The 25,633-nt window shown below is 45.9% G+C and overlaps 1 long non-coding RNA gene across 1 annotated transcript; it reads right to left on the bottom strand.

Annotated features, from left to right (window-relative positions):
* Nucleotides 1–2,177: 2,177 nt before the first annotated feature.
* LOC143765133 (uncharacterized) lies at nt 2,178–25,633 on the bottom strand. The gene is made up of 7 exons (XR_013213325.1): nt 25,550–25,633; nt 21,189–21,214; nt 10,427–10,478; nt 6,291–6,470; nt 5,182–5,442; nt 3,609–3,869; nt 2,178–2,630 (listed from the first exon to the last, which is right to left on the bottom strand). It is a non-coding gene; the product is annotated as an uncharacterized LOC143765133 (long non-coding RNA).

Below are 25,633 nucleotides of genomic sequence, written 5' to 3'. Positions count from 1 at the left end.
TTGCCCCATAGCTGTGCCATATAGTGCTCTGCACCGTTGCCCCATAGCTGTGCCATAAAGTGCTCTGCACCATTGCCCCATAGCTGTGCCATACAGTGCTCTGCACCATTGCCCCATAGCTGTGCCATATAGTGCTCTGCACCATTATTGCCCCATAGCTGTGCCATATAGTGCTCTGCACCGTTGCCCCATAGCTGTGCCATATAGTGCTCTGCACCTTTGCCCCATAGCTGTGCCATATAGTGCTCTGCACCATTGCCCCATAGCTGTGCCATACAGTGCTCTGCACCATTGCCCCATAGCTGTGCCATACAGTGCTCTGCACCATTGCCCCATAGCTGTGCCATACAGTGCTCTGCACCGTTGCCCCATAGCTGTGCCATATAGTGCTCTGCACCATTATTGCCCCATAGCTGTGCCATATAGTGCTCTGCACCGTTGCCCCATAGCTGTGCCATATAGTGCTCTGCACCGTTGCCCCATAGCTGTGCCATATAGTGCTCTGCACCGTTGCCCCATAGCTGTGCCATATAGTGCTCTGCACCATTGCCCCATAGCTGTGCCATATAGTGCTCTGCACCATTGCCCCATAGCTGTGCCATATAGTGCTCTGCACCGTCCAATATTGCCCCATAGCTGCTGCTGCAATAAAAAAAAAAAAACACATACTCACCTCTCTTGCTTGCAGCTCCTCGGCGCCATCTTCCCGGCGTCTCTCCGCACTGACTGATCAGGCAGAGGGCGGCGAGCACACTATATGCGTCATCGCACCCTCTGCCTGAACAGTCAGAGCGGAGAGACGCCGGGAAGATGGCGCGGCGCCCGGCGTGTGGAACGAGGACAGGTGAATATGCGATACTTACCTGCTCCCGGCGTCCCGCTCCTTCCCCGGACAGCTGGTCTTCGGTGCCGCAGCTCTTCCTCTATCAGCGGTCACCGGCACCGCTTCATTAGAGAAATGAATAGGCGGCTCCGCCCCTATGGGGGGTGGAGCAGCCTATTCATTTCTCTAATGAGCAGTCCCACGTGACCGCTCAGGGGAAGAGGCTGCGGCACTGAAGACAGTGTGACAGGCAGGGGGAGCGACAGGAACGCCGGGACTAGGTGAGTATATGACAGTGCTCTCCCGCCGACCCCACCACCGATCATGACTCGAGTATAAGCCGAGAGGGGCACTTTCAGCCCAAAAATTTGGGCTGAAAATCTCGGCTTATACTCGAGTATATACGGTAATATTACATGATAACTCTTCATTTTTGGTCACTACTGTGGTTTAGTACAAGAAATGTATTACAATTACAGTCTACTCTTAGCTATTTTTCCTAAATTATGAGCAAACAGATTAAACACACCTAGTAAAAAAATATATTAAACAATCAGCCTCCTCCATGACCCCTCTAGCTGTCCATTCCATCTCCAAGAGAGGTGTGTTTTATGCCATTTTAGCCAAAAAAAGTTTCATCCATTTTCTCATAATTTAAGAAACCTTGAATTGATGTAATCTTTGTCTTCAGGACTCCTCTAGCCTGTGAACTGGGTGTTATTAAGGTTACATATCACATTTCTATATTTTAAAGACTGTCAACATTTATCAAACCTGGCCAAAAAGCAGGAAATGCATCAAACTAAAAACTCCACACTGCTAAAAAATTGCTATTTTAATGGTCTCTCTGTACTTTGGAAACCTATTTGGGAATGGTAAGCTGAACATACACATGTGACAGCTATTGCCAATCACAGGCTTTACCAGTTATCCTATGGCCCATAAATGTAGAGGTCATTGATTAGCTACATCTGTCAAGAGGGCATTGTTGAGACCCCATTGCTGTTGGGTACTTAGAGACCGGCAGGACTACCGGGCCAGCAGCAATGGAATTTAGGGTAGAATTAAAGGTAAGTAATAATTTTTGGCATTCCCTCCTTTGTGTCCATTTTTTAAAAATACTGTACAACCTAAATTGTACCTATATACCTATGCAAAGAACATCATCACTGCAGGCAACTTGCCAAAGACTGGTTGGATTAATGGAGCTGCGGCATTAGAATGAGTTCTGAATCCAAAAATAAGTAATGACTTTTGGTTTTTCACTACTCTTTCGACATTTTTTGACACAAATCCTGGAAAACCACTTAAAAATGTAACTTAGGTGCAGAATAATGGGTGAAACATATCAAATTTAATATCACAATACTAATGGATGAGTAGAAAACTTGGCAACGTATACGTTTTAGATATACATGATTAGAAAATACTCTTGACCTATAATGTACTTAGAAGATTAAAGAAGCAATACATGACACTGAAGATTGTCTATTACAACCCTATTATTTTACGATATCACTAAAAATTACCATATCACTGGTATATCTTGAAATTGTAGGGAATAACCAAAAATGGTTACTTATCTTGTATATCACCCGCAGAGCACAGGGTGACCCGGACAGTCTGCAGGTCAGTGAGGTCACTGAGAAGCAGAGAACAACGGCACTGGACACCAAAAGCGGTAGGAGAGTATATTATACGCTCACACTACATTAAATGAACACACACATTAACCCGCTCACTGCCACGCGATCTTTGGGTTTTCGTTTTTACCTCCTTTTCTTCCAAGAGCCATTTTTTACAAATCCTGGACAACCATATAAAAATTGAATAACACCATACTAATAAATGAGTAAGAAACTTGGTAACATATCAACTTTCGCTATTCATGAATAGAACATTGTATAGACCTACTGTATAATGTGCTTAGAACCTTAAACTGTAATCGCTATTTTAATTTTTTATTTCAGAAATCAATAGTACTCATGAAAATAAGCAATTCTGTAACATAGAGGAAGATTTACTCCAAAGAGGGAACCTGTCACGTTGTACGGGCAGTGTGATCTATGGAAATGATAATATAGAGAAGCTGAGCAGACTCATACTGTATATGTCCAGGGGGCGGACCTACAAGTGATTGACAGCTGTTTCTGCATGCACCATCATACAGGGAAGACTGCCAATCACTACTAGCACCACACACTGGGATATTTGTATGTAAACATTCGGGATTTTCAATGAATATAATGCTAATTTTACTGAAACGAGTGTTTCTGTGTTTAGTGTATTGGAGATATTATATTGGCGAGTCTCCTCCTAGAAGCTTACAGTCAATTGCATATTACAGAATGAGCTTTCAGAGGGGAAAACTGGAGAACCAGTGCGGACACAAGTTATATACTGACCGGAAATAGTGTTGGATCTCATACACACAAAGCAGATCATTCTAACAAGTTACTGAAAAGAACAGTTCCCCTTTAAGAAAGCGCACATTCATGTGGTCTTTGCCTTTGGGACCCCTGTGTTCATTGAACTGGGAAGTATAAGTATTTTCCACACTAGCTGCTTATAAATAGGTTTTCCGCATAACTGGTGTCCATTGTAGCTGAAATCTAGGCCAGCTCATAACTGGGGGAATTCGTACATTTTGGTGCATAGACGGCCTACAGATAGGCCAAATTAATTTTGCCCACCTCACCGCAGGAGAGTTTTGGTTTAAGACGAGCGTATAACACGTCGGTCTTCATAAATCCCCCGCTATGTTTTTCTCTTCTGAGTCACTAACCTTTTGCTGTGGTTGATGTCCTGTACTGGAAGGTACAATTCCTAATCATTGTTCTCCACTTTTCAGCAAATGTCCTCAGTCCGGCTACAAGAAATGTGCCAAACAACATGGAGGCTGATAAGGTCATGACTTGTGGTCTGCTTGTGATGATCGGGACCGCCTGTGACATCTCATGATGGCTTCTCCTCCTGGTCTGAGTCGTGTTCCTCTCTGTGTAGAGCTGCGGCAGGAATGAGAGGCCTGACCTCAGCGCTGAGGCACCTAAAGAACAGAATCCCATTGTGATGTCATGCATAGAATTCCATCCCATTGTGATGTCATTGATCAACATCCAATCAAGGCTCAGTTTTCTATATGTAGCTGCAACACTTATATACTATAAGAAAAAATATATATTTTATATAATAAAAGTGATTATTATCTATACAGTAATAATCTGCAGCAGATGAGGGGTGTAACATATTATTGTGGATCTTCTAGTATCAAATTATTCAAATCTATTTCTTACGCCTTCTGGATTGCTCTTTCACTCTGAATTTACAGGTAAACTCTTTATTCAGTAACTACAGATTTCCATGTTAATAACCAATGAGATAATAGTTGCTGCTCATGAGAGTCTATGGAGCGGGGAGGAGGGAGGAGCTAGAGGCAGCACAGACATCCTGCTGCCTGCTCACCTCAAATGACAGTTACACGTTAAAGGGAACCTGTCACGTTGTACGGGCAGTGTGATCTATGGAAATGATAACATAGAGAAGCTGAGCAGACTCGTATATGTCCAGGGGGCGGACCTACAAGTGATTGACAGCTGTTTCTGCATGCACCATCATACAGGGAAGACTGCCAATCACTACTAGCACCACACACTGGGATATTTGTATGTAAACATCAGGGATTTCAATGAATATAATGCTAATTTTACTGAAACGTTTCCCACAACAATGTATAGAAATATGATCAGCTCCTCCTGCTCTATGACTCCCAGCCAGCTGGTCAGATCTATTAACATGTCTGTGTGCTGCCAAAAGCTGGAAAGAGAGAAGGAAATCTTCTTTTCTGTGTGTTTAGTGTATTGGAGACATTATATTGGCGAGTCTCCTCCTAGAAGCTTACAGTCAATTGCATATTACAGAATGAGCTTTCAGAGGGGAAAACTGGAGAACCAGTGCGGACACAAGTTATATACTGACCGGAAATAGTGTTGGATCTCATACACACAAAGCAGATCATTCTAACAAGTTACTGAAAAGAACAGTTCCCCTTTAAGAAAGCGCACATTCATGTGGTCTTTGCCTTTGGGACCCCTGTGTTCTTTAAACTGGGAAGTATTATAAGTATTTTCCACACTAGCTGCTTATAAATAGGTTTTCCGCATAACTGGTGTCCATTGTAGCTGAAATCTAGGCCAGCTCATAACTGGGGGAATTCGTACATTTTGGTGCATAGACGGCCTACAGATAGGCCAAATTAATTTTGCCCACCTCACCGCAGGAGAGTTTTGGTTTAAGACGAGCGTATAACACGTCGGTCTTCATAAATCCCCCGCTATGTTTTTCTCTTCTGAGTCACTAACCTTTTGCTGTGGTTGATGTCCTGTCCTGGAAGGTACAATTCCTAATCATTGTTCTCCACTTTTCAGCAAATGTCCTCAGTCCGGCTAGAAGAAATGTGCCAAACAACATGGAGGCTGACAAGGTCATGACTTGTGGTCTGCTTGTGATGATCGGGACCGCCTGTGACATCTCATGATGGCTTCTCCTCCTGCTCTGAGTCGTGTTCCTCTCTGTGTAGAGCTGCGGCAGGAATGAGAGGCCTGACCTCAGCGCTGAGGCGCCTAAAGAACAGAATCCCATTGTGATGTCATGCATAGAATTCCATCCCTTTGTGATGTCATTGATCAACATCCACTCAAGGCTCAGTTTTCTATATGTAGCTGCAACACTTATATACTATAAGAAAAAATATATATTTTATATAATAAAAGTGATTATTATCTATACAGTAATAATCTGCAGCAGATGAGGGGTGTAACATAATATTGTGGATCTTCCAGTATCAAATTATTCAAATCTATTTCTTACGCCTTCTGGATTGCTCTTTCACTCTGAATTTACAGGTAAACTCTTTATTCAGTGACTACAGATTTCCATGTTAATAACCAATGAGATAATAGTTGCTGCTCATGAGAGTCTATGGAGCGGGGAGGAGGGAGGAGCTAGAGGCAGCACAGACATCCTGCTGCCTGCTCACCTCAAATGACAGTTACATGTTAAAGGGAACCTGTCGCGTTGTACGGGCAGTGTGATCTATGGAAATGATAATATAGAGAAGCTCAGCAGACTCATACATGTCCAGGGGGCGGACCTACAAGTGATTGAAGAAACATGTCTGGGCCTCTCTCCCTGCCCAGCGTGCCGATTATGATGAGGACAATCTGGCCATGGGACTCCCAGAGTCTTGGGCTCAGAGCAACAGGCCAGATTACCCTCACTATCACCACCCTGCAAGCAGGGGCGTACATAAAGTTCACAGGGCACCATAGCAAAAGTTCTATTTGGGCCTCCCCACACTTCTAAAAATATAAAAAAAAATTTTTATTGAGATGGAGATATATATCTCTGTTAGGATTCAGTTCTGCTGAGCCCAACCGAATCCCAATGTATATATTATATATTAAATTACCGTATATGTCTGAATAGATTGGAGGGCCACATGCTTCACTTCTGCTCTAGTCATTGTCTATGGAACTCATGGAAATAGCGAGCACGGCGCTCTGCAGCTCTATATATATCTGCTCCATCCAGGACAAGACTGCAGACCCGTGTTCTCAGAATCTCTGGAGGAAGGGGCAGTGGTTGGATCCTATGGATTGGAGATAACTTGATTATTTGGTCAATAACCCTTTTAAAAGCCTGGTTGATTTTCTTATTCTTTACAATTACAGTATCATACATGAATCAAAAACAAGTACAGTGGGGGAAATAAGTATTTGATCCCTTGCTGATTTTGTAAGTTTGCCCACTGACAAAGACATAAAAAAGGGTAGGTTAATTTTAACATTGAGAGATAGATTATCAAAAATAAAATCCAGAAAATCACATTGTATAAATTATATACATTTATTTGTATTTTGCAGTGAGAAATACGTATTTGATCCCCTACCAACCATTAAGAGTTCTGGCTCCTACAGACCAGTTAGACGCTCCTAATCAACTCGTTACCTGCATTAAAGACAGCTGTCTTATGCTACGTTCACATTTGCGTTGTGCGCCGCAGCGTCGGGCGCTGCAGCGTCGCCGCATGCGTCATGCGCCCCTATATTTCACATGGGGGCGCATGGACATGCGTTGCGTTTTGGGACGCATGCATCCTTTTTGGCGCTAGTGTCATGGCGCAGAGGACGCAGCATGATGCATTTTTTTGCGTTCAAAAATAGAACGCATGCGTCACAAAACGCAGCGTTGTGCATGCGTTGTTCCTGCGTTGTGCGTTGCGTCGCCGACGCTGTGGCGCACAACGCAAATGTGAACGTAGCATTACATAGTCACCTTTATAAAAGACTCCTGTCCACAGACTCAATCAGTCAGACTCTAACCTCTACAACATGGGCAAGACCAAACAGCTTTATAAGGATGTCAGGGACAAGATCATAGCCCTGCACAAAGCTGGAATGGGCTACAAAACCAAAGTAAGACGTTGGGTGAGAACGAGACAACTGTTGGTGCAATAGTAAGAAAATGGAAGAAATACAAAATGACTGTCAATCGACAGCGATCTGGGGTATGCAAACTCTCACCTCATCCGGTATCCTTGATGATGAGGAAGTTGAGAGATCAGCCTAAAACTACACGGGGGAACTTATTAATGATCTCAAGGCAGCTGGGAACACAGTCACCAAGAAAACCATTTGTAACACATTGCGCCGTAAAGGTTTAAAATTCTGCAGTGGCCGCAAGGACCCCCTGCTCAAGAAGGCACATATGCAGACCCATCTGAAGTTTGCCAATGAACACTTGGATGATTCTGTGAGTGATTGGGAGACAGCGCTGTGGTCAGATGAGACAAAAATTGAGGTCTTTGGCATTAACTCAACTCGCCCTGTTTGGAGGAAGAGTAAATGCTGCCTATGACCCAAAGAACACTGTCCCCACTGTCAAGCATGGAGGTGGAAACATTATTTTTTTGGGAGTGTTTGTCTGCTAAGGGCACAAGACTACTTCACCGCATCAACTGGAGAATGGATGGAGCCATGTACTGTAAAATCCTGAGTGACCACCTCCTTCCCTCCGCCAGGACATTAAAAATCGTGGCTAGGTCTTGCAGCAAGACAATGACCCAAAACATAGTGCCAAGGCAACAAAGGAGTGGCTCAAAAAGAAGCACATTAAAGTCATAGAGTGGCCTAGCAAATCTCCAGACCTTAATCCCATAGAAAACTTATGGAGGGAGTTGAAGCTCCGAGTTGCCAAGCGACAACCTCAAAATCTTAATGATTTAGAGATGATCTGCAAAGAGGGGTGGGCCAAAATTCCTCCTGACATGTGCGCAAACCTCATCATCAACTACAAAAATCATCTGACTGCTGTGCTTGCCAACAAGGGTTTTGCCACCAAGTAAGTCTTGTTTGCCAGAGGGAACAAATATTTATTTCTCACTGCAAAATACAAATACATTTCTAGAATTTATACAATGTGATTGTTATGGCTAGCGGAACGCACCAAATAATTAGAGAGATGGTATAAGGTACGTTCGCAGCCCGGGGTCCACCGTGCAGAGATGGAACCTGCTGCTAAGTAATGACGGACTATATGGCGGTACAATGTGGACACACACACGGGTTAACTTCACCCTGTGTGAAGGAAGCGAACCCTGTTGCGTCACAGGGCCGCGGTACCACACCAAGAGCGCAAGCAAGGAGTCTCAGAACTCAATCCCAAGACACAGGATTTGAGTTCATTTTGACCTCTTGCGCTCGACACCGCAACTGGGGTGTCAGAGTGAAAGAAATAATATTAATAAAGATGCACGAGAGTGCGTGTGGTGCCGCACTGGCGGACGCCACTAACCACCCAGGCTTGGGTCAGGAAAGCGCTGTGAAAGCGCACGGCGCCGCACTGGCAGTCACAGCAATAGACGCTGCTTTGTGTGTTACGTGCTGATGGCTAAGTCGGGCGCTAGATAGCAATCATCCACCTTACGCGAGCAGTCATACACAAGGGAGGGGATAATTAATGAACGACTTTCACACATCAACACACACACATGTTTACACTAACGCATGGCCGTGCGGTCATGCGAACCTTTTATAGTTGCAGCATGTACAGGACCTTCCCAGAAGGATGAATGGGAGGCTGCCACAGAAGTTGAGCACCTTCAGGACCTTCCTGGAGGACCAATGGGATCTGCTGCAGTATCTGAGCATGTGACCCTCGATCTCCAATGGGAGATCTTGCCCTGGGCATGCTCAGAAGGGGAAAAGCAGGACTTGGTCCCAAAAGTGTCTGCTCGCCGCTGCCCAGCACTAGCTTCAATGGCAGAAGCTGGAAAAGCAGCAGTAACCCTATGCACTGAGTGAGACTGAGCAAGATGCTGGGACTGACGTCTCCGCTGAGCAGACTCCACTGCGTCTGGAAAAGAATGGGAGACCGCAGCGGAGATGGTTCGAGATTCCCCCTGTGCAGAGGCAGGAACTCGACACCTAACAGTGATTTTCCGGATTTTATTTTTCAAATTCTATTTCTCAATGTGAAAATTAACCTACCCTTAAAATTATAAACTGTTCGTGTGTTGGTCAGTGGGCAAACTTACAAAATCAGCAAGGGATCAAATACTTATTTCCTTCAATCACTGTATGTTCACACATAGATACATATACACACACATATACCTACATACACATAGATACACACACATATACTGTAGGTATATACATACTGTGACCGAGTCACTGGCATAGTATGTGAAGGGAGATGCGTGTCACACGTGGGTCAGTGATGTAAAACCAGAGTGTTTTTGCCTCCAGCATGCTAAGTGCTGAGAGGGTTAATAGGAACCTATGTTATGGGCTGGTTTTAGTGGACCTCCATAGAGCGGGCATGAGGGGGCCCACCGTATCTCCACCTGCACAGTCCTGACAGGACCTGTGTGATATCAAGGTCATGTGATCATCACACGGGTTGTTAAATGCCTGGCCATGAGAGTCAGTGGTGTTTCTTGGGGGAGGACGCCCAGATAGCTCCTGGGGGGCTAAAGGCTGTGCAGATTAACTGCAGGTTGGAACCTGCAGAGAAAGGACGGCTCTACTTTTGTTTTTCTGAACTCTGCCTCGGTGTATGCTGACGTTTATAAACCAGCAGGTGTTTCATCAAAGTGTTCCTGTGTCTATCTGAAGAAGCAGCTAAGAGTGTCACCCCCTCACAATACATACAATCACACACATACATACACTCATATACACATAGATATACACACTCACACATGTACATACATAGACATACGTACACACAAACATATACCACACACATATATGCATACACACACAAACGCACACATACACACATGCATAAAAACATACATACACACACATACATGCACATACATACACACATGCGTAAACACACATACACACACACATAAACACATATGTATAAACATCCACACACGCAGACAGACAGACTTTTGTGGGCCCCTTTAAAACATACCACGATTCATGATGCATTGATATGGCAGAGAAATATAGGTATAGTACAATGCCAACGATTTCACTTACATCTTACATTATATGAGTGACATCTATTGTAAATTCTACAATACCGTACAGCAAAGGAGATTCAGGTGATTGAGGGTCCACAGGTTTCAGGATTTCAGTTCCTGCAGTATTAGACGTAAACGGGATATTGATAAATGTATCCTACCAGTATAAACTGTCCTCAGCAGTGTACTCTTTATGAAAGTCAATTTCCTCCTACATAGTCCTCCATACAGTATAGTGAGCCCCGTATAGTGCTACATACATGATAATGGGCCCCATATATTAATTCATACAGTATAATGAGCTCCATATATTGCTCCATACAGTATAATGAGCCCCATATATAGCTTCAAACAGTTTAATGAGTCCCATATAATGATCCATACAGTATAATGGACCCCATATAGTGTTCCATACAGTACAATGGGCCCCATATATTACTCCATACAGTATAGTGAGCTTCATATATTGCTCCATACAGTATAACAATCCCTATATAATGTTCCATACAGTACAATGAGCCCCATATAATGCTCCATACAGTACAATGATCTCCACATATTGAACCATAAAGTATAATGAGCCCCATTTAATGCTCCATACAAAATGGGCCCCATATAGTGCTAAACACAGAATAGGCCCCATTTAAAGCACAATACAGAATAGGCCCATATAATGCTCCATACAGAAAGTGCTCCATATTGTGCTCCCTACAGAAAGTGGCCCATATTGTGCTCTATACAGAATGGGTCCCAAATTGCTCTCCAAACAATGCTACGTACAGAAGGGGTCCCATATATTGCTCCATACAGAATGTGCCCCATATTGTGACCCATACAGTATGGGTCCTATATAATTCTCCATGCAAAATGGGCCCGATATAGTGCTCCATACAGAATGAGCCCCATATTTTGCTCCATATAGAATGTGCCCCATGTTGTGCTCCATACAGAATGGGCCACATATAACGCTCCATACAAAATGGGTCCCATATAGTGCTCCATACAGAATGAGTCCTAAATAATGCTCAATACAGGAGAATGAGCCCCATATACTGCTTAGTACAGAATGCACCCCATATTGTGCTCCATACAGAATGTCCCCACATAATGCTCCATATAGAATGAGCCCCATATAATGCTCCATACAGAATGGGCCCAAAATATTGCTCCATACAGAATGTGCCCCATATTGTGCTCCATACGGAATGTGCCCCATATTGTGATCCATACAGAATGGGCCCCATATATTTGTCCATACAGAATGGGTGCCATATAATGCTCCATATAGAATGAGAACCACATATTGCGCCATAAAAAATGGGCCCCATATAGTGCTCCAAACAGAATGAGCCCCATATATTGCTCCATACAGAATGTGTCCCATATTGTATTCCATACAGAATATTGGTCCCCATATGTTTCTCCATACAGAATGGGCCACATACAATGCTCCACGCAGAATGAGCCCCATATATTGCTCAATTCAGAATGTGCCCCATATTGTGCTCCATACAGAATGGGCCCCATATAGAGCTCCATACAGAATGGACCCCATACAGTGCTCCATACAAAATGGGCCCCATATAGTGCTCCAAACAGAATGGACCCTATACAGTGTTCCATACAAAATGGGCCCCATATAGTGCTCCAAACAGAATGAGTCCCAGATAGTGCTCCGCACAAAATGGGCCCCACATTGTGCTCCATACATACTGTGCTCCACACAGAATGGGCCCATATTGTGCTCCATAAATTAAAAAAAATTCAAATACTTATCTCTCCCTCTTTTTCGCTATAGGGCTGGTCTCCTCAGCATCTTCTGACTCCCTGCACTGCTCAGCGAAGAGGGCACGCTGTAGTGACATCATGGCGCCATCTGCCCCGAGACTGAGGAGTCTTCAACTGCACTGCTGATAAGGACTGAGTTGCAGGATAAAATCAACACATTTTATTAAAAGTTTTACAGGTCAACACGTTTCAAGGTCACACATGACCCCTTCATCAGGACAAAACCCTATGAGTGACTATCAAGAGTGTTTGTCTTATAAGCAGTCTTTATTTTAAATAAAACCGCCAAACCGGGCACATGACTGTGTCAAAGTTCAAATAGTGACTCCAGATACGTATTGATGTTAAAACATTTGTATGATTTCTAACGTTTTGAAATTATTTAAAGTTTTTAACACATTTTTATTACCAGTAAATATTATCAAACTGATAAAATATTAAAAAGAATTAAAACCAAAAAATAAAAACTGAAAACATGAGTGGAAATATTTGAAAAGAATTATAAAAACATCAATGGATATTCTGCAACTCAGTCCTTATCAGCAGCACGGTTGAATACACCTCCTTCCTACTTTCCATTTACCCTGGGCACATTCATGACCGGTGACCTGCAGCAGCTGCTTTACGTGCCTATCTCAGGTTGCGATTTGCAACCACATCAGGTGAGTGGACTCACATTAATATTCTCCCGTTATCATCGGCTAAAACCATATTGCGCTCCTTTTTGTCTCCTAGTCCTTTCTCTTCCATCTGCCCTGAGACGTCAGAGAGTCACAAGACATGGAAGAGATCTCACCTGCGGGGGAAGAGGAAGAGGTAAGTATGGGGGGCTCACAGTACACGCTGGGTGGTGAAGCCAGCAAAGGCCCCCCTCCACCTCCGGGCCCCGATGCAGCTGCATCGGCGGTATGGCTGCCCCTGTCATGCAGATAGCATCACTTGGTGTCTGACAGCTGCAGCTCTGATGTTTACATCGATCACTTCCTGTCCTCAGCCTGTGATCTAATACTACAAGTTCTATCATGCATTGCAGTGGCCTGTGAGCCTGCACTTCTCCACCGAAACTCCTCCGTCCTTCATTTACTCTGATTACATGCGGGATAACTGTGTTTGTTATGCAAATTTTGGCCAATGTTCTAAAGCAATATCCTTACACAGATTACATTACATAACCCCTCTGCTTTTGAAATGCAGATCACAGCACTTCACTAACAAAGGTGTCGGCCCCTGCTCTACTTCTCTATCAGGCTGTCTGGCAGTGTCACGCTGCTACCGAGACAGAGAGATTCCAGAGAACCGCAGCACTCTGGGCCTCGTTCACACACGGTGAACAGAAGCTCTACTCCTCAGTTCTGACCTGGCTGTCTTGTGCCAGCAGGGCAGGAGTTAAACCTTGTTGCTGAGAGCTTGGTCTCTCAGCTGAAATGGTTTTTGTAATCTCCTCTCCTATATAGACTCAGCTTTGACTACAACTGTTGTCAGTGATCAGGTTTGCTGCCTGGCTTGAAGTGGGAAGGAGCGTGGTGTTAGGAGCTTGGAGGTTTATCTACAGAGATTGTTGTCTGCTGTTTTGGTTGCATGTTAAACCTGTTTTCCTTCCTAGGTTTTTCCCCTCTCTTCCCTTCTCTGTGTTTCCTCTGTGGCTGTTTGAGCATTTGGTGAGTTTGAGTTTTTAGTTACCTTGTCTGCATACCCTGTTTACTTGTCATATTTATACACTGGTGCAGTCCTCCTCCCTGGGGGGGGAGGGGGGCCACTGATAGGGCCTGCAGAGGAGACAGGGATACGCTGGCGGCTCAGGCCTCCTAACCATTATAGGTACCCCTGAGATAAGGGTAAGCCAGGGCCCCTTTATAGTGGCAGGTAGAGTTGAGCGACTTTTGCTTTTTTAGGATCGAGTCGGGTTTCGCAAAACCCGACTTTCTCAAAAGTCGTTTCGGGTGAAATCGGCCGATTATTGCTTAAAGTCGGGGGCCGACTGAAAAACGAAACCCAATGCAAGTCAATGGGGAATCAAAGTTGGCAGTGAGTGGAGGACAGGAAAATACCTACCCTACAGTGCCCATTTTAATGCCAAAAACATCAATTCTTCTTACTAAAGCTTGTCAATCTTAATTTACTTTATAATAATAGTTAGGCATTGAAAACTGGGGGTCACTTGGCTAAAGTTGTGGGGGGGGGTAGGGCTGGCTCAAGATTTTCGTGGGCCCTGGAAATGCGGACTACGTCACGGCGGTGGAGCAGGGAGATGTAAGTATTTCAACTTTTGCAAGTGCTGTGATCCTGAGCAAGCAGGGGGGGCCCACTCGCTGGCACTGGCACAGGGCCCCTCATAGTATGGCGGTGTGTTTGACGGTGGGTGGCGCCTCCCACTGGCAGAGACACTTTTGCGTACTATGAGGGGCCCTGTGCCAGTGGCAACGAGTGGGCCCCCCCACCTGATGAAGGAACCTGCACTTTCATCTGCATCTTCCTCTTTGTTCCCGTGTAAGGTGGTATAGTATGCGGGAAGGGGAACCTGACTTTCAGCAGGGTCAGATTATGGCTGTGTAAAGTGCAAGGGGAATGTAGTGGTCTGGGTCAATGTACCAGCAGACTCATCTAGCAGTGGCTGAGCAATGGGCAGGGTGAGGAGGAAACACAGATATAGGCCCAAATAAGAAAGTAGGCTAAATGCAGTTCAAAATTGGTAACAGGACTACACAGGCGGCATTGCTTTGTTCAGTGGCGGACAACTGTAATGAGTAGCAGACACAGTTAGTAGGCCCAAATAAGAAAGTAGGCTAAATGCAGTTCAAAATTGGTAACAGGACTACACAGGCGGCATTGCTTTGTTCAGTGGAGGACTGTTATGATCTGGTGGCCTAGGAGCAGCATGAGACGTACTCTGAAGAAGGTGGTACCTGTACTGACCGCAGACCCTGAACTTAACACCGCAACTAGAAGTACCCGTGGGATGTTCCTGACACTCCCTAGACACCTCGTCACAGCCGGAGGACTAAATACCCCTAGAGAAAGACACGGAAAACTATCTTGCCTCAGGGAAAATCCCCAAAGGATAGACAGCCCCCCACAAATATTGATGTTAGCGTTGTTTGAATCTGTCCCAGAGCCTGCACTGTTATGTTCAACCTTGGCCATGCGCAGTTAGCGATACCTGTCTTCTGACATCATTTGGTGTCAGGCTGGCTGCGCCTGTGCGGCCGCCCTGCCCAGGATCTCGCCTCGCAGTGTCGTCTAATGTAATCACACTGCGGGCCTGGGATCCATGGGCATGTGCAGTGCATATCTTCGCCTCTCACTCACCTCCTTTCGGCTTCTTCAGAGTGTGCGGCGTCACGGCCGTGGCATGCTATTAGGGTTCAGCTGACGGTGCACCATTTGAAGAAGGCGGAGGGAGATGAGTGAGAGCCTGAGGTGAAGATATGCACTGCGCATGCCCATGGAACCCAGGCCCGCAGTATGATTAAATCAGAAGAGACTGCGAGGCGGGATCTCTGGCAGCGCGGACGCACAGGCGCAGCCAGCCTGACACCACATGATGTCAGAAGACGGGCAGGGCTAACTGTGCATGGCCAAGGTTGAACATAACAGCGCAGGCTCCAGGACAGATTCAAACAATGCTGAGGAGGCGGCGCACGGCGCCAAGGGGGTAGGAATAACGGCTGTGCTGTGTCCCATTACGAAGGAAAGTCCCACCTCCGGGACGGTTTCACTGTATCAGGGGACACATTTTATAAGTGTTTAATTCTGCGTTTGCAAGGAGCAAAATTAAAAGAGACAACTTTTCCTTTTGCAGCATTAGTGCTGCCCAAGTTGGCTCTTTCAGCTACAAACGCCTGGGGGGGGGGGGGTTAAAGGTTACCTTTCAACTTGCTCCAATTAGGCCTCAGCCTACACTCTGCTCCTCCTGTTGTCCCTGGGCTCTAACACCGCTAGTTGGTGCTCGGAAGTGCTGGCTGCACAGAGAAAAACACTCGCCACTGTGTCAGTGGGGTTCAGTAACGCCAGCTGTTCCCCTGCTGTGTAGCCGGCAACGTGTCAAGCAAACGCAACGCAGACACAACAGACACTAAGCTGCCTACAGTGCAGGCTTCGGCCTACACTCTGCTCCCCCTGCTGACCCTTGGCTCCAACACCGCTAGTTGGGGCTCTAGGAAGACAATCTTGAATAGGTCCCTGTTATGACCTGGTGGTTAAGGAGCAACATGGGACGAGCTCTGAGGAGGTGGGATCTGTACTGACCGCAGTTCCAAATCCTAACACCAACACTAGAAGTAGCCGTGGGATGTTCCTGTCCCTCCCTAGACACCTCGTCACAGCCTGAGAACTAACTACCCCTAAAGATGGAAACGGAAAGCTATCTTGCCTCAGAGAAACTCCCCAAAAGGAAAGATAGCCCCCCCCCCCCACAAATATTGACTGTGAGTGGAGAGGGAAATGACATACACAGAAATGAAAACAGATTTTAGCAAAGGAGGCCACTACTAATCTAGATAGACAGAATAGGAAAGGACACTGTGCGGTCAGTATTAAAAACTAAAAGTCCACGCAGAGTTTACAAAAATAATCTCCACACCGACTCACGGTGTGGAGGGCAAATCTGCTTCCCCAGAGCTTCCAGCTAGACTGAATATATCATACTGACAAGCTGGACAAAAAAGACATAACATGAGCTGAGCGATTTAAGTCCACAGCAAATGGACAACCAAAAGAACTAGTAAGAACTTATCTTTTGCTGAAATGGACAAGCCATAAGAGAAATCCAAGGAGAGATCTGAATCCAACCCAGAAACATTGACAGCTGGCATGGACTCAAGACCAGAGCCAGGTTAAATAGCAGAGCCAGGAGAGACAATCAGTGAAGGCAGCTGCTAATGCTAAACCCAAGGAGCAGCAGTTCCACTCGAAACCACCAGAGGGAGCCCAAGGGCAGAATTCACAAAAGTGCCATTCACAGCCACCAGAGGGAGCCCAAGAACGGAATTCACAACAGGTCCCCCCTGGTTCCAGTACCGTCAGCTGGTTCCGGGCAGAGCCTTTGGCTTAGATGCCTCCTTCTGGGTATCCGAGTTCCACCAACGTCAGGTGGTCCTTGGTAGTGCTTTCTGGCACGGGTACCTCCTGCTTAGTAACCGGGTTCCAGTAACGTCAGCTGGTCCTCGGTAGTTCCATTGGCTCTTGGACCTTCAGGTAGACAGCCGAGTTCCAGTTCCATCAGCTTGTTCTCGGCATTTTCTCAGCCTTCTTGTACCTTCTGCTACATTTCCAAGTTCAAGACCCTAAAGACGACGACCCGGAAGAAGCAGAAGAACAAGAGGCTGCAGAACAAAGAGCAGAAGAACATTAAGCATAAGACTAAACATAAGAGCAAAAGAAATTATCTAAATTATAAGTAGAAGAAGACTAAGCAGTGTATGGGGGTGAATCCGTTCCTCCTCGTGGTGTCCCTGGAAAAAGCCTGCTGCTGCAGGTCTAACTGAACGCGGACAAATCCTGTTGTAACTCTTTTGTGACAGGCAAAACGTAAGGTGTAGTCTTCAAACTTCTCCGCTGAACAAAGCTATGCCGCCTGTGTACTCCACTAACCAATTTTGAACTGCATTTTGCCTACTTTCTTATTTATGCCTACTAACTGTGTCTGCCTCCCATTACAGTTGTCCTCCACTAAACAAAGCTGAGCCTCAGTTTGCATCCGATGTCAGATATTTAATTGCATTTGGCCTACTAGTTTGGTTGGGCCCTACTAACGGTGTCTGCCGCTCCTTGGTGTTCTCCTCCACTGAACAAAGCTGAGCTTCAATATTCAGGCTTTCGACCTATATTTTTAATATGAAACTGCATTTGGGATACTAGTTTGTTTGGGCCTACTAACGGTGTCTGCCGCTCCTTGGTGTTGTCCTCCACTGAACAAAGCAGTGACGCCTGTTTACTCCTGTTACCAATTTTGAACTTTATTTGGCCCACTTTATTATTTGGGCCTATATCTGTGTTTCCTCCTCATCCTGCCCATTGCCCAGCCAGTGCTACAAGAGTCTGCTAGTACATTGACCCAGACCACTACATTCCCCTTGCACTCTACACAGCCAGAATCTGACCCTGCTGAAAAACAGGTTCCCCTTCCCGCATACTATACCACCTTACACGGGGACAAAGAGGAAGGCGCAGATGAGAGTGCAGGTTCCTTCATCAGGTGGGGAGGGCATACTCGTTGGCGACGTCACTGTCACAGGGCCCCTCATAGTACGCAAAAGTGTCTCTGCCGGTGGGAGGCACCCCCGCCGTCAGACACAACGCCGTACTTTCAGGGGCCCTGTGCCAGTGCCAATGCAAACGAGTGGGCCCCCCCTGCTTGCTCAGGATCACAGCACTTGCAAAGTTGAAATACTGACCTCTCCCTGCTCCACCGCCATGACATAGTCCGCGTTTCCTGGGCCCACGAAAAACTTGAGCCAGCCCTACCCCCTCACAACTTTAGCCAAATGACCCCCAATTTTCAATGCCTAACTATTATTATAAGGTAAATTAAGATTCACAAGCTTAAGAGACAAGAAATGATATTTTTGACAATAAAATGGGCACTGTAGGTATTTTCCTGTCCTCCACTCACTGCCGACTTTGATTCTCCATTGACTTACATTGGGTTTCGTGTTTCGGTCAATCCCCGACTTTTCGCGATAATCGGCCGATTTCACTCGACCCGACTTCTGACAAAGTCGGGTTTCGCGAAACCCGACTCGATCCTAAAAAAGTAAAAGTCGCTCAACCCTACTTAAGACCTTGCCAAGACATTTCAAGGAACGCCATGGATGTGATCCTGGGGGCCTGAGAGTTAGGGGAATCGACCGTGTTCATGGAGGTATCAGGGGTGGTAATCTGAAACAAGTCCTTGCTCAACGCGAATGTAGGTGGATCGTTACCCTTGATACTATATCACCTAAGGGTCTAAATGAAAAACTAACGTTTGTACCGTTTTTGTGAATTTTTATAATCTGGAAATTGGGTGTTATGTTCCCCTTTATTGGACTAGTGTGTCCTGTCCCCACAGAGTTTTCTCTTGTGCATTTAGAGTATAGGTAACTGATAATAGATGTAATTTGGAATCATGGTACGCTTTTAATTATGTGTGTCTCTGTTTGGTATTTAGTATTGATACTTCAAATTCTCTACATGTGATCTGCAATCTCTGCACTGCTTTTGGATCCCGGCCATCAAGATTTTCTACATCACGCAAAAGATTCTATCAATTCCTTATTTGGGTGATATTCTGCTGGGATCTGGACTGAATGGAGAAGGATGGGAAGAAGATTTTAGGGGGATATTTATATAATGCTGATTTTTTTTTTTTTTTAATGCTGTATATGCATCCTATTATACACTATAATTTATTGTATATTATAGTTTTCACTATATATTCATTGTTTGTCGTCACTATATGTGGATAATTTGGAAGTATTACGCTATATTATAGATTTTGGGGTTTTATTTATATGTATAGGTTTTTGTCTAGGATCTTATCACTTTCTCACTTGTATTAAAATATATATGTATATATCTCAATAGATCCCCACTGTGGTTCTTTCTCCTTTCCCTCTCCCCCTCCCCTCCTGATTGAATCTTTAAAGGGCCACAGTGCGGGGCTGGGATTCCTGGGCATGCACACTGCGCTTGTCAGACGCTCCCCCCAGGTTCCCCGCCTTCCAGCGTCGGTCTCTGGAGGAATCAGCCCAGGAATCCCAGCCCCACACTGTGCATAATGCATAACACCGTGCGGGGCGGGGATTCAGTAACAGGGTGGCCGCACTGCCCGCGCAGGCGCAGTCAGGCACCCGGCATCTGAGCTATGACGGCCAATGAACACTGCGCCTGCCCCAGGCAGGCACGCACAGCGCAGGCGCCGGATTTAAGAAAAACAGCGCGCAGGGGGCGGCGACCATCACCCCAGAAGAGATGAGTGACGGCAGTTGGGCGCTTCACAGAGGAGCCTTCAGACCTGCCTCCAGGTACAAATATTTAGGGAAAATTATAAAACGCTTTATTGAGGGAATAACAGAGGCAAAAACTAAAAGAGCCACCTTGTTAGACTGCAGCATTACTGCTGCACAAGGTGGCTCTTTTAGTTTATAACGGCTGGAGGGGGTGACAGTGGCCCTTTAATATTGTGCATTAATACATGGGCGAGATGACTCATATGTCATTTAGACAAACTGCCGACATAGATTTTTTATTTTCTGGTTACTTATAATATATTGATGCACAACGGTGGATTGTATATAGCGCATGGCACTTTTTTTGATGTTTGGATCTTGCATAGTACGCATATGTGTAAGTAATTTATGTAATGCTATTACCTACTAACCCATGTTTCTAGTTCGGCACTGCGATCGAGATTACCATGGTGTTGGAGTACCAGTGCGGCTCCAGAGAGGGGATATTTTGGCCATACGCATGTACACTGTGATTTTGATCATGGCCGAACTAGTTCCGGTTCAGATTGCTGTGTGGTTCCGGGAACGTGACCGCGAGTGGCGCGCATGCGCACTTTAACTTACCCGACACTGCCTAATTCTTATTGTGTCTAAAAGATATGCAGCGCGGATGGATATTAGGTACCATAGGTGATATTTCGCCCACATGTGCACTGCATAATGACGCCTTGGTAATTCAGTGACCCTTGATACTTACCCAGGTCGTACTGTGGATGTGTGCCCTACCATAAGTGTACTGGTTGGTTTTTCCTCCTCCCCACATGTTGGAATTTTTTATGTATTCTGTCATGTATTTATCTGTTTGTATGTTATTTTTGATATTGGGAATAAAAAAAAATATCTATACAATTTTTATACGCTTTGGTGTCTATGCTCCCTTTTTTGCTAGTATATTGTACATGATTGAAGATGTAGAGAACCCTGTTCCTAAATGTGAACATCAAGAAAACAATGACATCCCCATCTATAAAAACATGAATGATCATTATTAATAATGGAAACAGGGGCACTACTCACAATTCTGAGGCTGAGATCTCAAAATTGAACTCACCCGTTAGATTGTCTGGTGTCGGCTCACTATGGCAAGAAAAAGATAGATGTGAGCAGAAAACAAAATACAGGTCAAGCTCCTGACATAATGACATTAGGCTTCCTATACAGGGAGGGCCATTTATATGGATACACATAAATAAAATGGGAATGGTTGGTGATATCAACATCCTGTTTGTGGCACATTAGTATATGGGAGGGGGAAAACTTTTCTCCCACTCTTGACACACTAGTAGCACACCGCAGAGGAAATGCTAGCACAGGCTTCCAGTATCCGTTGTTTCAGATGCTGCACATCTCGTATCTTCACAGCATAGACAATTGCCTTTAGATGACCCCAAAGAGAAAAGTCTAAGGGGGTCAGATCGGGAGAGCTTGGTGGCAATTCAAATAGCCCACGACGACCAATCCACTTTCCAGGAAACTGTTGATGTAGGAATGCTCGGACCTGACACCCATAATGTGGTGCACCATCTTGCTGGAAAAACTCAGGGAACGTGCCATCTTCAGTGCATAAAGAGGGCAACACATCATCATGTAGCAATTTCAGATATCCAGTGGCATTTAGGTTTCCATTGATGAAGAATGGCACCACTATCTTTGTACCATCTCATACACCACCCCATACATAGATAGTGGGGCTATTCTTCATCTTCTTCTATGATGGTGGAAAAACCTTCTCTCCTGCAGACGCAGAGAATGCCTCCTTGTGACCGTCACCTTCCTTGGTATAAACAGATCCTCGGAGATATATTTGTATTGTCCCCTTATATACTTATACATGGTTATTAGATCGCCCCTCAGTCGTCTTTTTTCTAGACTAAATAATCCTAATTTTGCTAATCTCTCTGGGTATTGTAGTTCCCCCATCCCCTTTATTAATTTTGTTAACCCTTCCATGATGGGGACATTTTCCAGCTTTGAGCTCTAGTTTTGTGCTTCCTTTTTTCAAGAGCCATCATTTTTATTTTTATGTCCATATAGACCAGGGGTGGGCAATTTTCTCAAGGGGCCACATGAGACCGTGGCTGCTGTGGAGGGCCGAACCAATAGGTCAAAACTAATTAGCAGAATTAAGTATGTTGACATCCCCCTATATATCATTTGAACCTGAGCACAGCCCCTTATATATCTTGTATATCGTATGAGCCTCCCATAGCCTCCCCCATATGCGGCATGAGCCCCACACAGCCTCCCCATATACACTGCATGTCGCCCCCATATCCTCCCCATGTGCAGTATGTCGCCCCCCATAGCCTCTCCATGTGCATCATGTCGCCCCCATAGCCTCTCCATGTGCAGCATGTCATCCCCATAGCCTCCCCATGTGCATCATGTTGCCCCCATAGCCTCCCCATGTGCATCATGTTGCCCCATAGCCTCCCCATGTGCATCATGTTGCCCCCATAGCCTCCCCATGTGCAGAATGTCATCCCCCATAGCCTCCCCATGTGCAGCATATCATCTCCATAGCCTCCCCATGTGAATCATGTTGCCCCCATAGCCTCCCCATGTGCAGCATGTCATCCCCATAGCCTCCCATGTGCATCATGTTGCCCCCATAGCCTCCCCATGTGCAGCATATCATCTCCATAGCCTCCCCATGTGCAGCATGTTGCCCCCATAACCTCCCCATGTGCAGCATGTTGCCCCCATAGCCTCCCCATGTGCAGCATGTTGCCCCCATAGCCTCCCCATGTGCAGCATGTTGCCCCCATAGCCTCCCCATGTGCAGCATGTCGCCCCCATAACCTCCCCATGTGCAGCATGTCGCCCCCATAACTTCCCCATGTGCAGCATGTCGCCTCCAAAGGCAGCACGATGTGCAGCATGTCACCCCCTTATGCAGCTCCATGTCACACCCCCATAGCCTCCCCATGCCCACCCAAATAGCCCATACACATGAGGAAAAAAAATGAACACCACATACTCCCCTCGGTCCCATTCCCTGGCGCTCTGCTTCTCTCCCTGCCTCCAGTGTGCTGACTCTTCGGGGTACACAGCTGACGTAATGAAGTGACGTCATCGCATCAGCTGTTTCACACGCTGATTGGTGGAGGAATTGGCAGGAGGCCCCTCCTCCACCAAAGGAGTCAGCGGCGCAGCGCAGAGCCACAGATGGAGAGACAGCGAGCGGGCGGGCACTGTGCGGCCCATGGACCTCTGATTTCCAGCCCCACGGCTGACTTGGTCCGCGGGATGGACTGAGACAGCCAGAGGGCCAGATGTGGCCCGCGGGCCACACTTTGCCCAGGTCTGAAATACACATATGAGGGCTTGTTTTTTGCAGGACGAGTTGTACTTTTGAATGACACCATTGATTTTTACACATAGTGTACTTGCAAAAGGGAAACAAGTTCCAAGTTCAGTGAAATTGTGAGGAACAAAAAAATAAATAAATTTGGATTTTTTGTTTTTAATTGAGCATTTTGTGATAAAAATAACCTTGCAATATCATTCGGCTCATCAGTATGATAACGGCGATACCAAACGTCTTTTTTTATTATTTTAGTAGTGAAAAAAAAAAACATAGAAATTTGAGGATAAAAAAAGATTTTGTGTCACCTTATGAGACCAGTAACGTTTTTATTTTTCGGCCAATGGAGCTGCGTGATAGCTTATTTTTTGCAGGGCTAGTGAACGATTTTCTTAGTACAATTTTAGGATAGATGTGAATTTTTGATCGCTTGTTACAGCTTTTTTGTGGAATTGTGGCAACCAGACAAAAGGAAATTTCACATTCTTGAATTTTTTGCTGTTTAGGCTACGTTCACACGTTGAGTTTTTCTTCGCTTTTTAATGCAAATTTTCAGCTGTGTTTTACAGTAGCAGCAAAGTCTATGAGATTTCAGAAATCTCATGCACACAGCTTGTTTTTTTTTGTCCTCACTATTTTGTACAAAGGCATAGGTTTTGCAAAATGCCTTATGTCATTTCTTGCAGCAGCTTTATTAGTGATGCCAAAGCATCGCTGTATATTGCAGGAATCATAATCTCCTGTGGTGTTTCAAAGGAGCTCCGTAATGACAGGCACAGGGGTCAACAGCTGACCCTTTGGTGTCATGGCAACCTATCGGCGACCCGCGATCAAGTAACAGGTGCTCCATTGGGCAAAAAGAATGATGCACACGCATGTCGGCGACACATGTTAAATGCAGCTGTCAGAGATTACAGTGGCATTTAACATGCGCCATACATGTAAGGCGGATGTCGAGAAGGGGTCAAATATCTGAGGGAGCCTTCCCCACTGTGTCACCTAATTTCCTGTGGGCCCCCTTCACCACAGCATCACCTAATTTCCTGTGTGCCCCTTTCTCCACAGCGTTACCTAATTTCCTGAGGGCCCCCTTCCCCACTGTTTCACCTAATTTCCTTAGGGCCCCCTTCTCCAGTTTCACCTAATTTCCTGAGGGCCCCCTTCCCCACTGTTTCACCTAATTTCCTTAGGGCCCCCTTCTCCAGTTTCACCTAATTTCCTGAGGGCCCCCTTCCCCACTGTCACATAATTACCTGAGGGTCCCTTCCTCACTGTCACCTAATTTCCTGAGGACCCCTTCCCCACTGTGTCACATACTTTCCTGAGGGTCCCTTCCTCACTGTGTCACCTAATTTCCTGAGGACCCCTTCCTCACTGTCACCTAATTTCCTGAGGACCCCTTCCCCACTGTGTCACATACTTTCCTGAGGGTCCCTTCCTCACTGTGTCACCTAATTTCCTGAGGACCCCTTCCTCACTGTCACCTAATTTCCTGAGGACCCCTTCCCCACTGTGTCACATAATTTCCGGATGGCCCCCTTCCTCACTGTGTCACCTGATTTCCTGAGGACCCCTTCCCCACTGTGTCACATACTTTCCTGAGGGCCCCTTCCTCACTGTGTCACCTGAATTCCTGAGGGCCCCTTCCTCACTGTGTCACCTAATTTCCAGAGGGCTCCCTTCCTCACTGTGTCACCTGATTTCCTGAGGACCCCTTCCCCGCTGTGTCACATTATCACATAATTTCCTGAGGGCTCCCTTCCTCACTGTGTCACCTGATTTCCTGAGGACCCCTTCCCCACTGTGTCACATCACATAATTTCCAGAGGGCTCCCTTCCTCACTGTGTCACCTGATTTCCTGAGGACCCCTTACCCACTGTGTCACCTAATTTCTTGAGGGCCCCCTTCCCCAGAGGTGAAATGGTGGGAGAGGTGACCCACAGTAAATTAGGAGACAGTGGGGAAGGGGGACCACAGGAAATTAGGCATTTTCTATGGGGGACCTGCACCTTGTGTCACCTTTAGATTGCAGGGGGGGCTCCCATGACTGTCTCAGTGGCTGGAGAACTATGCTGCAGGCCGCCTGAAGGCATATTTTACTTACACATTACTGTCTGCAATCATCCAATGTCCCTCAGCTCCAGCCTCCGACTTTATGATACTGCTGTGGGCCCGTGCTGCTTGGCCA

This window comes from Ranitomeya variabilis, chromosome 4 (genome assembly GCF_051348905.1).
Source record: "Ranitomeya variabilis isolate aRanVar5 chromosome 4, aRanVar5.hap1, whole genome shotgun sequence".
In the NCBI taxonomy this organism is placed as follows: domain Eukaryota; kingdom Metazoa; phylum Chordata; class Amphibia; order Anura; family Dendrobatidae; genus Ranitomeya; species Ranitomeya variabilis.
This window is presented reverse-complemented; position numbering and strand designations above follow the sequence as displayed.